This window comes from Anser cygnoides, chromosome 3 (genome assembly GCF_040182565.1).
Source record: "Anser cygnoides isolate HZ-2024a breed goose chromosome 3, Taihu_goose_T2T_genome, whole genome shotgun sequence".
Lineage (NCBI taxonomy): Eukaryota > Metazoa > Chordata > Aves > Anseriformes > Anatidae > Anser > Anser cygnoides.
In genome coordinates, this window is record NC_089875.1 from 37270036 (window position 1) to 37284000 (window position 13965).

At 43.7% G+C, this 13965-nt stretch overlaps 1 long non-coding RNA gene across 1 annotated transcript in view; it reads right to left on the reverse strand.

The window, feature by feature from the left end:
* Positions 1–223: 223 nt before the first annotated feature.
* Positions 224–13965, reverse strand: part of LOC106049929 (uncharacterized) — a 28761-nt gene continuing 15019 nt past the window's right edge. The window contains exons 2-3 of the long non-coding RNA XR_010830242.1: positions 9564–9743; positions 224–3060 (exon numbers count right to left, since the gene is read on the reverse strand). This is a non-coding gene — a long non-coding RNA (uncharacterized lncRNA). The remainder of the gene's footprint in view (positions 3061–9563; positions 9744–13965) is intronic.

Consider the following 13965-nt stretch of genomic DNA (forward strand, 5'->3'; position numbering starts at 1 on the left):
AAGGGAGAACTGTGGCACCTTGTGATTGATTACAGCTTTTCTCCCAAGTTGCTCTCCTCATCTATTTCATGTGACATTTGCAAAAGCTAACGTGATGTTAAATTCATCAGTTTCCAGAGGAAGAAAATGTCTAGCGATGAGAGATCAATTTGTTTCATCAAAAATAATTCTATTTCTCCTCAGTCTATCTTTGGAAACATAATGAATACTTTAAAACACTTTCCAAAATATTTCTCAGATGCATTTCCTATGTTATATCGCAGAAGAGAGATTTTTGTTATCAGCTGATATTGTTCCTGATCTTTTATCAGTCTGTTTCTTTCACACACTTCCTCTAACCGTCTCCACAGACACCTGTGGAGAGCACACACGCTCCCATTTTCTGCACAAAGCCATCAAAAAGCTGACCGAAAAAACAATTTATATTTACTTGTTTTAGTGCCGTGTTGCATCCTTAACAAAGGACGGTGCAGCTCAGAGCGGCTCCAGAGGCACCACAGGAGGGAATCGCACTGCAGGCTGGTGGTTATTTACCGTAAGCACAACGGTAAGCTGACCGTAAATAACTGCTCCGATGCTCAAGTCCACTAAGTGTGAATTGTGCTGGCTGATACACTGGCAGAATATACAAAGTTAAAGAAGTATCCTGGATGTGATTTGTCTTTTCCCAGTCCATGCCTTGCAGCCCTGCAGGGAAAGAGAGAGCAAGCACACGCTGGTTTTGCCTCTGCAGCACCCCAGGACAGCACAAAAGGAAGAGGTGCCTGCAAGCCCCTGCCTGGCACGCAGCCCGCCTTCACCCCCAGCTCCTCCAGGATACCTAGGGCTTTAGCGAGTCTGGCACAGGCAGTGTCTGCACTGAAACCAGGCACTAAAGCTGCCTAAAAATGTTATCTCCCCCCAGGCACACAGTCTCAAGACCACTGTAGAGGGATGGGTCAATATTAGCAGTGAGATATCCTCCCTGCTCTCGCAGTGTTTTGTGACCAAAGCAGAGCAATAGAGCATTAATGTGAACAGTGAGTGTATATCTCAGTGCCCTCCACTGCACAGGCAGACATCCATCAGCTTCCCGTCCATATAACACTACCTGAGTTGCCATCAAGCAGCCTGCCCACTCCCCAGCAGGTCAGCGAGCCTGGCCTCAAGCCCCCCTGGAGGCCCCATGAGACCACAGAGCAGGAGTGGCCACCGAGCCCAATGCAGTGCTCCTTCCGCTGAGCAGGAAAGGTCCGTAAGGGTTTCCTTCTCTTTATTGCCAGTACTGAGACCTAGAAGCTGCTCATTAGCACAGGAATCTGGTAACATTTAGTTCCTATTAGGTGGTTCAACAAATGGGCTCTGTTGTACAGAAACATGCTGTTTCAGATCAGCGTAGGAAAGGAATATTCACTCATAAGGACACGAGCTGGCAAAACACCAGTCAGGGCCATACCCAGAAGCAGGACACGCAAGTAAGAAGCAAGCTGGCCAGTATCAAGGGCTTGAGATGCAGACACTTTTTTTTTTTATGATATTTAATATGTTGGTGCACCCTGAAAGAAGGAAGAGAATTGCAGGCAGCCCGCTCAGCAGCCAGAGCCTCCCACGCGGGCAGCAAAATCGTCTGCAGATTCCAGGTAGAGCAGTCCAGACAGGAAGGCACATGAAGTAGCAGGTCAAAAAATCCATTCCTCAGCTGAAACCACGGAAAACATACAGCCACAAGAGAAATCTGAAGAAGAGATGAAGTCCAAAGACAAGACTTCCAAAAACTCATGCCTACTCCCAGCCTCTAAAATCCATCTTGCAAGTAACTTCATCCACACATCTGGCTTTCCTGCCCAGCCTTATTACTTTCCTTCTTCCTGCTGTAATTGTTTTATTTGCCATTTTTGGGATTCCCTAATTTGTGCCCTCTGACTCTGTGCTGGTGACACAGAATGCTTTCCTAGGTTTTTGGTGTTTTTGTTGGCCATGAAGACTGGGTGGCTTCCTCTCAGTTTCCCTGCAGCCAGTCACACCTGCGGCTCCGCTCGAGACCAGGAATACAGATGTGGGTTTGTTACCGAGGCCTGCCAGCATCCGCTTCTGAATGAATGCTGCACAGGCAAGCCCCCGGTGACTGCATTGCACAGATCCAGCTGCAGCTTTCCGGGATGAGGAACTGGCTGTCGGACTGATAACAAAAGATAGGGGCATAAACACGGCTCAGAGCACCCTCTCACATCAGCTGTGCTTCAGTGGCCTCTTGTAGAAAGTGCAGACAAGAGCCATGATGGAGCAGACAAATAGTTAGCAGTTCTTCTTGGTGTCGGAGCACCAGTACTCAAGGGACAGTGAGAGCAGGTCAGACAAGTACATTTAAATAATCACCATCATTTTTAAAAGTGCCCGGCTAACAGACAGAAAACTGTGTTTTCCTGAAAGCAGGCAACTCAGAGATCACTCCCCATCGCTCTCACCGTAGCCCTAACCCAGTATCCTAAGCTTTGAGTAGCTCAGCAGAAAGAGCCACGAGGCTTGCAGATCCCTGCTTGCCACAAGGACGGGGCAGCGAGCCACCACCACGGGGCATCTGCCCAGCCCCGCTCAGCTGCACTGCAGCTGGTGTTGGGCAAGCAGGGGCCAGCACAAACTGGTATGAGGGCAGCGAGACAGACTGGCCGCAGACTTGAGCTACATTAAAGGAAATAGCTCAGAGCTAGGCAGCAGCAGCCTGACCTCAACCTGCCACGAAATGCAGTTACCAGATGTTTCCCAGGATGATCAGTGATGCTACAGCACAGGACACTGTCTCGATGCCCTCCTGCCGGGTGCCATTTCGTCCAAAATTTTAAAAAGCGGACAGAATATTACCTCAGTCTCCTGTCACACAGAAACAGAAGCGTACCTCTCCCTGCTGCCAGTGAAGGAGTATGGCAAACCGGAGCCCTGCGGGTCCCCAGCGCAGCTGCTGGCAGGTCGCATGGCGCAGCAGTGTCCCTGGTCAGACGCTGGATTATCCCAGTCTGTGGTGCTCCAGCACAGATCCAGCTCCAAGCTGAACACCCCACATGTACCACTGCAGCTCCCTCTTATCTAAAAGAACGTGGTTGAAAAAAAAAAAAAAAACCATGCTGCTACTTCATTCCTAATAGGTACAAGCTCTGTACTTGTTTTAATTTGTAAGAGGAAAAAAATTAGATAAGCATACACTTTACTGTGTTCTTTTCCAGGATCCCTGCCCAGAAGTCAGAGACAGAAATATACACCAAGTCCAACAATTTACAGGAAAAAATATAAAAACACATTTCCCCCTCTGTGCAGCTTCCTGCATCTCCACCACATTCAGCTATCAAAACTTTCAGGTGCAGGCTGTGCTAAATTGGCTCTCCAGGACTGCCTCCCCGCAGTTACCAGAAAGCAAAGCAGAGCCCAGCAAGGAGCGCACACTCTTGGCCTGGCTCCAAAGCTGGAGAGGTCAGAGGAAAGACTCACCTTCACTACAGGGAGATTGGACGAGGCTCGAGAAGATGTACATAAAAATAAATAGCAGGGGAGAAAAAAACACACACTGTGTTCAGTAACACTGAAAGAAACCTTGCAAAAGCATTATGCAGCAAACTGAATGTTATGCAGCAAACTGAATACCATTGTACTACGTGGAGACCAGGGGGCATGTTGCAAGGAATCCCCCAAGTCCCAACATACTCAGTATAGAGCAACAGGATCAAAAACCCACCAGCCAAGCCCACGTAAGCTGCTGTTCCGGTAGCCATGCTATGTGTAGTCCCGAATGTCCGTCAGAAGCAGTTGCTGAACTACTCACTCAGAGCTGGCGCCCATCCTGCCCTGGGGTGAAAGGCCAGCCAAGGGGCTGGGCACTACAGAGCCCCTTGGTCTTCTGCGCTTTGTACAACAGCCACCAGAGCTGCTGCAGCTCCCCGGGCAGAAGGCTAGGGTCCGATCACATTCCTGATTGAACCTGAGGCTCTGCCCTGCTCCATCACAAAAGAGGGGCTGTACTGGATGGTAGCAGGAGTCCAACTCCCTGTACCATAACCTGTCTTCAGCAGAAGCCATAAACTCATAATTAGAGAAAATCAAGTACCAAGCAAGCACAGCATCCCCCCAAGTTCTCCCAACTCCAATTGCTTCAGCTCAGGGACCTCCTGAGGTGCGGGGGTTTCTGTAGTAACCCTTCAAACAAGTTTCTCTTTCCTCAAGAGGGGTTGTCCTTGGATCTCAAGCTACTATAAACCCCACTGTCCTTTTACAGAAAGTTCCACATGTCCTCTGCCCTTCACTTGAGGAACCAGCTTTCTTTTTGTTAAGCCGGACTCCCATTAGTTTCATTTGATGCCCCCACCAGTTCTTGAATTGGAAGACACAGTGAATATTCAAAGTGAACATTCAGCTCTCTGTATGCCACGTATATCAGACACACCTCAGCTGTCTCTTTCCAAACCAGAGTCATAATTCACTTTGTCATAGCCTCCTACGAAAGATTTTCATGCCTTTTATCATTCTTGCCATCCTTCAAAACCTTCCCAGCTCTACTACGTTAATTTTGAAATAAGGAGACAAGAGTTTCACATGTTATTCAAGATGCACAAAAACATATTTATGCATAATGACATGTTTTGTTCCATATTCCTTTCCTTATAAGCCCCAATATTTGATTTGTTTCTCTACCAACAGTGAGTGAATTGACCTTTTCACAGAATTATCCACTAAAGCCTCAAGTTCTCACTCCAGAGATCCCACTTTCCAGGATGAGCTCAGCATTTATTTATTTTTTTAATAAAAAATAAGAAATGAAGAAAAAAGCAACCAATTAAGAATTAAACAGTTAAAAATGGGTGGATTCTTTGCTCCCCGCACAGACCACTTTATCATTGCCAACATAGATTTTCATCTGACATTTTATTACCCAGATACTGAGACTTATGAGGTCTTTCTTCAGTTTTCCAGCTAGCCTTCATCCTTGCTGCCCTTACCGTGCTAACTCGGTACCAGCAGCAGCAGCTGCTCCAAGTCACTTACGAGCAGAGCTAATAGCACAGTCCCAGCACACGTTCCTCTGATCTCCTTCCGCTGCAAGAACTAACCGTTGATCTTGTTTTCCAACCTCCAGCCAATTATCTATCCATACCAGAATGGTCCCTCTGGTGTCACAGCTGCTTAGCTTCCTTAAAATCCTCTAACAAGGAAGGTGATTTTTTGAAATTTTTCTGACAAAGACAACTGTACTGCACAGATCACCTTTATCTAAAAGCCTGTTGACTCCTACAAAGAACAGTAAAACATTTGCATTTTTGCGCAAATGCAGATGTGCACCTTAACTCATCCTAAGTACACAACACTTATCCAGACAGACTAATTCCTTTTTTTTTTTTTTTTTTTTAAATTATAGCTTCTACTGTTTGCTATATAAGTTTATCAGACTTACAGGCCTAGAATTCCCAAGCCACTCTGAAATCCTCTTGAATTTGGTCAAAACATTTATCACCTCCCGGTTCTCAGCGACAGAGGCAGCTTGCAGCTAGGGGTCACACGCTCTCAAAAGTACCCAACGAGAAGGGTTCTGGCATGGGAAATCTCCCCAGGTTATTTCACGGAGAACAACAGCACAAGGAATTCATTAAATTTCCTTGCAATGGTCTTATTTTTAAGTATTCCTCTCGTACCTCACATTTTTTGGCAGGCTTCATGCTTCAGATATATTTGAAGAAACTCGCTAATTATTGAAAATTCAATCTCTTGTGATAGTTGACAGAACAAAACCAAAATTTGGACAAAAAACTTCATTGACTTCTAATACATAACCTGCCAGAGCTTGAGTAATTTTTGATCTAACGTAACTTCAGCTTCTGGACAGGTTCTTCTTGCTTTTAGTAATCTCTTAGCCTCTGGGGAGCAAAAGAAACCAAAATGACTTCTTTGCAGTCTCTTCTAATAGGTGGAACATCCTCAAGTCTTCATGACAGCATGGTGGTAACATGTTCCCTTGTTTTTATGTGGTTATCTTACTCCATGTTGAGAACAGCTGTAATGAGGTTTTTTTATCCTCCCTTGCTCTAACAAAGATGTTGAGCCAAAGTACGCTATAGTCCTGATTAGTGTCTGTAGGATTCAGGACCCACACACCGCTGGGCATCAAGCCAAGCATAGCCACACCTCTCGTGTGCTTTCTGATCAACTGCTCCATCAACCAGCTCCATGAATCGATGAGTACCTCAACACCTTGTTTCTACATTACACCTTGTTACCTTCACTCAATCAGCAAGAGGGGAAGAAAAGTCTCCCATTTCTGTCATTTTTCTTGTCCCTTGCAGGCTTCCTGTTTTCCTAATGCGCTGTGCTGGCTGCTGTGTCCTTCACCAGAGTTTTCACTCCTCATGAAATTCCTTTTCCTTGGAGCCATTAGCAGCCACAGCACATTTCTTCTTAGAAGCTGACTAGTTCCCCAGACAATTTATTGTGTTACTGAGCATGTCATGGTCGACAATGTAATGATGGACGTGTATTCACACTGTAAATAGAAACAAAGGTAACAGGAATCTATGGTAACAGTGGAGAGGCTGTTAACTGAAGTGAAGGCTTTGGAGTAGAAGACATGACTATAATACCAGCCAAAGTGTATAAAATGAGTAAGGAGGGCAGGGGAAAAAAGAAGAAAGTGGGTGAAACTAATCCAGGACTATATTCATCCTACTACCCTAGTGCTTCTTATAGTCTCAGTGTACTCACAGTTCCAGTCCATAGAAGGACAATAATATATTAGTCAGAAAAATTCAGGGATCCACATACAGGGAAAACCATTACCTAGAGTCTATTTTGTTAGGCAGAAAAAAAAAAGCTGCCTCACAATAGACAAATATGGGGAAATGAACATCATCTGCTTGTCATCTCTTAAAACATTATTATATCAGCCATTTTTTTGGTGTGGTTTTTAATTCCATTTGATCAGAGAGAGACAGTTTTCATCAACACAAATCAATCCAGTAATATTGTAAGATTATAAGACTTACTGTGCAGGTATTCCCTTATTCTGTAAACATAATAAATAATAACAACAATCTTCTGAACCAATTCTTGGTGTGGAACTCACTAAGCAATAGTCCTTCCTCAACGGTCTTTTGCATGAGAACCACAGGAAAAATGAATTTACCTTTATGCAGGTCCCTAACGATGACGAGTTTCAGAGCGTTTGCTTCATTTTACTGCTCTTTGAGTCCAGCCGAACAGTTCACCCTCCATATATCCACGGAGGATAGCTTCCCTACCAGACATGCTATGTTAACAGCAGATTGCCTTATGCTCAGGGAAAAACTGAAGAAAATGAAAACTCTCCCCACCAGGTAATCTTTAAATAATATTATTTAGGTACTCTGTGATGTTGATAATGCAAGAACTTTCTCCAAAAGATAAATCAACTTGCAGACATAAATACCTGCCTGCTAAGCGACCAGGATTAAGGCGTGCTGAGTTTGCCTACTGTCTTCATCAGGCAGCACAGCAGTTTTTCTGGCTCAGTCTGAAGGACCTACCCTTTGTTTTATTCCATCAACATCCTTACTAGTCTGGCCATGAATAAAAGACTGACATTACCATACCAAATGCCTGTCCCCAAGTCATAACACATGCACCCTTTCATAACACATATCTTTTATTACTTGAGAGAGTTGTTAGCACCCAACAGCTCTTGAGTTATGCCACCTTGGCTGACAAAGCTAAAGTCACTTTATTGCAGAAAACGCAATATAAACAAAAATATATCCTCCAACAATTACACTACCAAATTCAGGGCCATGTAAGGGCCATTTCGTAACATTTTCATTTATCTCTTTCAGACCATGCTTTCCAGCTTTACTTACAAATAAAATTAGATTAGACTTAAGAGATCAAAGACAACCTTGCTGCTGGACAGATGTAGGCTAATTGGCAATGTCTTGACCCCCACAGGGGTCTGCAGTCAGCATGGTATATAAAGAGCTATTATAGTTAATGGGTTAGTTCTAATTGCACCTTGTTTCCCCAAACACCGCACTAAAAATACGCCCTGTGGAGACAGAATGTGCTGCTTGGTCATTCACACAAGACTTGGGCACTCGAGCAAACTTACCTAGTGCTTACAGCAGGAATTAAGACATCACAGTCGTGTGCTTTAGAACTGAGATGGTAAATACAAGGAAGGGAGAACATTACAAAGCAGCTGACTTAGCTTCTTCTAAACTTTTGCCTTCACAGATGCCACAGATTTCTGAGTAGAATCCTCCTTCACACAGCCTACTACTTCCCCTTTATCTCTTTGCTCCTGCAGATTACTCCTTTCCAGAAATGTTGCATTACAAAAGAAAAGTATTCTTAAGAAGATTTGAAATGCCAACATCCTTATTTATATTCATTGCATATTCAAGTCCTACCTGATACAAAGTCCATCACAAACCAGAGCACAGCCACTAACCACACAGGAACTGAAAACCACTGTCCTTCCCATCACACCAGTCATCACTAAAGTTGCTTGAATCTCTTCCTGGATGACAAAGTACCAGACACCAGGAGAAAGAGCATTTTGCAGGATGAACCGTTATGTTCACTGTGAGGAGGACTCCTTTACGCCTTGAAGATGTACGTGAAATATTACAAGAGCAGAACCAAGAGGCCAGGTTTTATCCCTAGCACAATAAGGCCACATCTCATACAATTTTCAGCCTGATCAGAGTACCAGCCTCTTTGAAGGTACAGAGCTGATCTATTTCTTTTGTGCCTTTTTCTTGTGCAACTTTCTTTTTAACAGAAAATGAACCCAAAGCACGTTTCTGACAGCTTTATCAGCTCTACAGCAACTTTCAGGAACCAGAGAGAAGAATGCTGGCAAACATGAGGTATTCATAAACATGGGGTTAGCAGCAAGATTCAGCCTTTAAAAATGAAAATTTTCAGGCTATTGGTGATATACTATAGCACTTTGCACAGATTTCAGATGCAGTACATACTTTCTTATACAACAAAGCAAGCTAATGATCCAATGACTACCAAAAATAAAAACACCTGAAAATGCAAAGAAAAACAAAAAATAAGAATTCATTCTACCAAATATACCTTCTCACCTTTTGAGGATGCATGCAAACTACTTGAATTAGTAGGGCTGTGAGGGAGGTAGTGAGATTAAAATAGATTAGCTTCTTCAATTTGAAGAAAGATACTGAGGGGTGCAAGTCTTACAGCTTGCCTCTAATCTTCTGTGGAAGTTAAAATACCATATTCAAATACCATAAAGCACAGCTTCTCCAGAAAACATTCTGCCAATGCGACTGTGCTAGATGTCCTACATTTGAATACACAGCAACTGGACTGTTCAGTCCGCTTGCTTAGGTGGCTAGAAGAGCACACCTATTTCGTGCAGTCTCCATGTATACTTCCTTTCAACAGCAAAAACGCCACATTTCCCTACAACCATCAGTTTGTACTTCAAGCCAAAACCCATTGTAAATAGCTCAAACCCAGAGGCAAATACTGACACTGAATTTGAAATCTGTTAACTAAGGTCTTGCCATGAGCCCATTCATCTTACAGGATCAAGAGACACTGCTTACCAGTTTCTCTGTGGGTGGCTGTGAAACAGTACAGGACAGTGATAAAACAAGTTATTGTTGTTCCTCAGGCTTATTTCTGCCATGGTTTCAAGAGCAGAAAGCAACCATCTTCTTGGACTCTTCATTAGAAGAGAGCTGACACATGTCACACTTCAAATCCTACAGGGCTTTTCCTTCTACCTACAATAAAGATAAGAAGAATCCCATGAGATGCTGTAAAATGAGGACAGAACTTTCTCCCCGTCTCTGGTTAACTTAGATTAGACACGTTCCTTTGCAGTTTAACCCCTGTGAGCTGCCCTGTATCATGCTGGGAGATCAGGTTCAAAACTGAGGGCTGAGGATCCTATAAAAACAGCTCAGAGACCAAAAGCAACGACAACAGCCATTCAAGGACGTCCCTGTGAATGTTGGTGGTGTTTGCTCCTTCTGAAGCCTCAGTTGCTGCAGAGGTAACGTACCAGGGAAACCCCAGACTGAGAACACCCAGTTACTATCCTGAACAGCAATAAACCCCAGGGACCTTCCCCAGTACTTCTGATGGAGCAGGGACTAATTCCAAAACAACCACCACGCTTGGACACTGTGTAAGCAAGCATTCCATCAGTACCAGGCTCCATTTGGAGGGAGAGGTCCTAAGAAAAGGACTTGCCCAACAACACGCTGACACATAAAACACCCCAGTTAAATCTGTCTAATCCATGCACTCCCCCAAACACCTCCCAGGGAGGCTGCTGATTTTAGGCTTAGGCTCTGCATTTAAAGAAATTACAGCTCAAAAAAAAAAATAGTCTACTGTTACTTTGTAACTCAAGGGCCAGCTTAACAGATCAGAATCATTTTTATATTAAAAAAAAATTTGCACATTTAGCCTGGCAACCAGGATATTAAGTTTCACTGCTGTGGGATTTCAAACGACTGAATGCAAGTCTCCCAAATCAGGCAATATAGGAGCTTATGGGCCCCATCAAAGCCAAGAATTTAACACCTCCAATTCCAGCCTAAAGTATCAAAAGGGCACTGGAAGACAGCATGCTTACTGAGCAACACATTTTCTTACTCAGCACACTAGGTCACTCTTAACAAGTAAAAGATGAAGCAGAACAGACATAATCAGGATGGCATCTTGCCTTTTAAAATATGCAAAATGGTAATAGCACTGGAAGAACAGTGTGGCAAATCCTCATACGAAATCATTAACTGGACTTCAGTAATAGGCAGCTGCCTTGCTTAATGACCTCTTTAATACAAATCATATTTCTTGTCAAGAAGGTTTGATTTTGTTTATTCATTTAAATCATAAATCAAAGAGCAAATGAGGTGACAGCAGCTCTGGAGATGTTGTGGCCTCTTGCTCCAGCCTCTCTCTCAGCTTCCACTTTGGAATACAAAAGCTCATGAGAGTAGTTTGTATTCCAGTTAAATATCAACTGTAATTATTCAAGACAATGTTCTGGGAAGTTAGCACAACATGAAACTTCTCCGGTTATCTTTTTTATTTATTTTCTGTTCATAGTTCCTGTGTTAGAGCCATGAATATCAAAGATGTGGTAAAATCTCTTGGGGAGTCCATCAGCACAAGATCTGGGGTTTTACATCATTTCCCAATCCCAAACCTTCCTTAAAGAGTTGACACCTGAGCTGATGTAAACACATTTAGAGGGCAGATATCTCTTACTTATTATCTCTTAAGACCAGACAGAAACAAGATATACAAGGATATGCAGAGATACACACAAGATCACTCCCCGCGTTTGCAGATAAAATTCCAGAATAGTAACACCACAGCTAAATTCGGCCCACAGTCTCCACATACAGTGATGAATCTTTTTTCCACTATTATCCCTTTCAAGGCTTTATTTTATTGCTGGTATTCAGGCTTGTAAATCAGTCCAGAATAAGTCTTGTGGGTGGGGAGAAGTGATCAATACAAAACAAAATGTTCATCTTGCCTTCAGAGCTACCTGCAGAGGGAAGGGGTTGTTGCTGGCCATGCAGGTATTTCACTGAGCTGAAGAAATCCTCTGCAAGCCTCTGACTTAACAACCTGCCTCACCTTGCCGCTTCAAAGGAACTTATTTGGCACACCATAAAATGTTGATTTTCCAGGTGTTTCCTTAGAGGGAAGACATGACTGCTCTTAAAAGAGGGGAAAAAAAAATCTCAGGCTCTAAATTGTAACATTTTTTTTTTTTTTAAAGCAAGCAAGGGGTGAGAGTGAGTGTCACCTACAATTAGGCAAAGCCATAGTCACAGATGGCTGTCCTCCACCATACTAAAACCCTAACAGTCATACCAAGTAATAAATGATAGAGTCTTATGGACTCAGAAACCTGTAATGAAACAGAAGCACGCTGCCTTTTTTCTCTCACAGCCTCAAGGATTAGAGAGGATTCCTAACAAATCTGGCCTTACGCTCTCAGCTGTGCTTCCTTGTTCTCCTGTGATGGCATACCGGGCTCAAGAAGCACATGGATACAAGATGAGCCTTCCCCATACAACTCCACCCAGAAGCAGAGAGTGTTTTATGCCCTTGCTGCCTCCCGAGCAGATGGCAGCTGCCGGCTGGCAGAGGTGTGCTGGCTGAAGGACAGCTTGAGCTTCATCCCTCCGCCCCATCTCCCTGCCCCAGCTGGAAAGAAGCACGTGCTTCAAAAGCACCTTGAAAATAAACAGGTTTCAAACAAATCTCTCCCAAGAGTACTTTGCTGTCCATAATCTCCCATTCCACTAACATGCTTCATGTCAAGCATCTTCCAAGGGAGAATTGTCTGCAGAAGCAGCTCAGGTGGACTTCCAGCTGTGGGTGCTTAGCAGGTGTAAGTCAGCATGGCTCCTCTGGGACTGCGTTTGGAAAAAGAAGCCATGTCCAATTTCTACTGTTATTCCTTCTTTCAAAAGAAGTAATCCCTCCTCAAAATGCTGCTCTTTAGAATTTAAGGCTGACGTAGCAGGAGGAAGCACACACAAGAATTAAGTTGGAGAAAAGACAAAAGTACACAGGAGGGAGAGAGGGAAGAAGAGTGAAATAGCATGAGAATCAGCTACTTGATTATGCTTCTGGAGAAACTGCCCTAGTAAGCACAACAACGCAACGCTACCTATTTGTATCTTATCACGTCCATGTCAGCATTGCCTAATTTATTGTGTATTTGAATAGCCATATTTCTATTAGTCTCTGCTCCATACTATCAACGTTGCTTACAAAATGCAAGCTGTTGCATTTCTTCCATGCATCAGCACCACCAATAGCCAGAAAAGAGAAAAAAACTGATTCTGGAGCAAGCAGGGAGACTACCAACTGACACAGCAGTACACAGACAGCTTGAGTTCATTTTATTGCTGTTCAAGACAAAACCACAAACCTGGTTTTGTTATTCAACTGGACTACATGGCAGGGAAGTCACTAAGGAAATACAACTAAACACTACAAGACATTATCTTATCCTACTGAGTTTTTCCAGAAGGAACTGAAGTGAATTGTACTTGCAAAGAGCACAAGCACTACAATCTGGAAAAGGCTTCAGGACCGGAGGACCCACACCTGTTTACCTTGCACAGCACAGCAGACAGACATTTCGGATGCCTGTGCAAAGCAGAATCAGGCCTTGAAGGAAATACCAGTATTGTCAGAAGTCAGACATCGGAGAGAGGGAAGGGAAGAGAGAATTTAATCTCACTTCCACCCAGGCTTCTACGCATTAGAGTATAGCCCAAATGCTGCACATGCATAATGGCTCAGATGATCACAGGGGACCTGGCAGAGAGAAGGGGGACAAAGACCTAGCCCTCACAAGCTGGCCTTCTTCCACCAATCACAAAACAATGACATTAATGAAAAATACAACAGCTGAAGTTCGTTATTTATCCTTAGAAGAGCTTTCCATAGTCTCCAAGCCATTCCTTTTCCATTCTGCTTAGTTACCATGATTCCCCTAAATTCAATAGAAACACCCAGTAGGTGCTCTCTCAAGTAAGTCCCAGGCAGACTTTTTTCTATAAACTCTTGAGGGGAACTGGAAGACTGATTTTTGGGTCAAGACACCACAGGTAAAGAGCCTGTTCTCTGCATCTAGCTCCTGGGCAACCTAGATGTGCAAAGGGAAACAGCCTTCAAAAACCTGGCCCTGCATTTCTTCAGCACTCAAAACCCTCCATAATCCCTGAGGCATGAGCTCCACAACTCCTGCCTGACTTTAAGGATATAGAGGGACTCCGGTGTTGGTTTGTTTTGTTTTTTTCCTCTCCTACTGAGCTGAACAAACTGTTCGGTATAACCCCTCTCCAGAGGTTCCTTGCTGGTGGTCATTATCATCTTTTAACATTGTACTGAGCCTTTGGTGTCCCCAGGCAACTGCAAAGTCACGTTAGCTTCATTTTATATATTGAGCGCTGAGGCAAA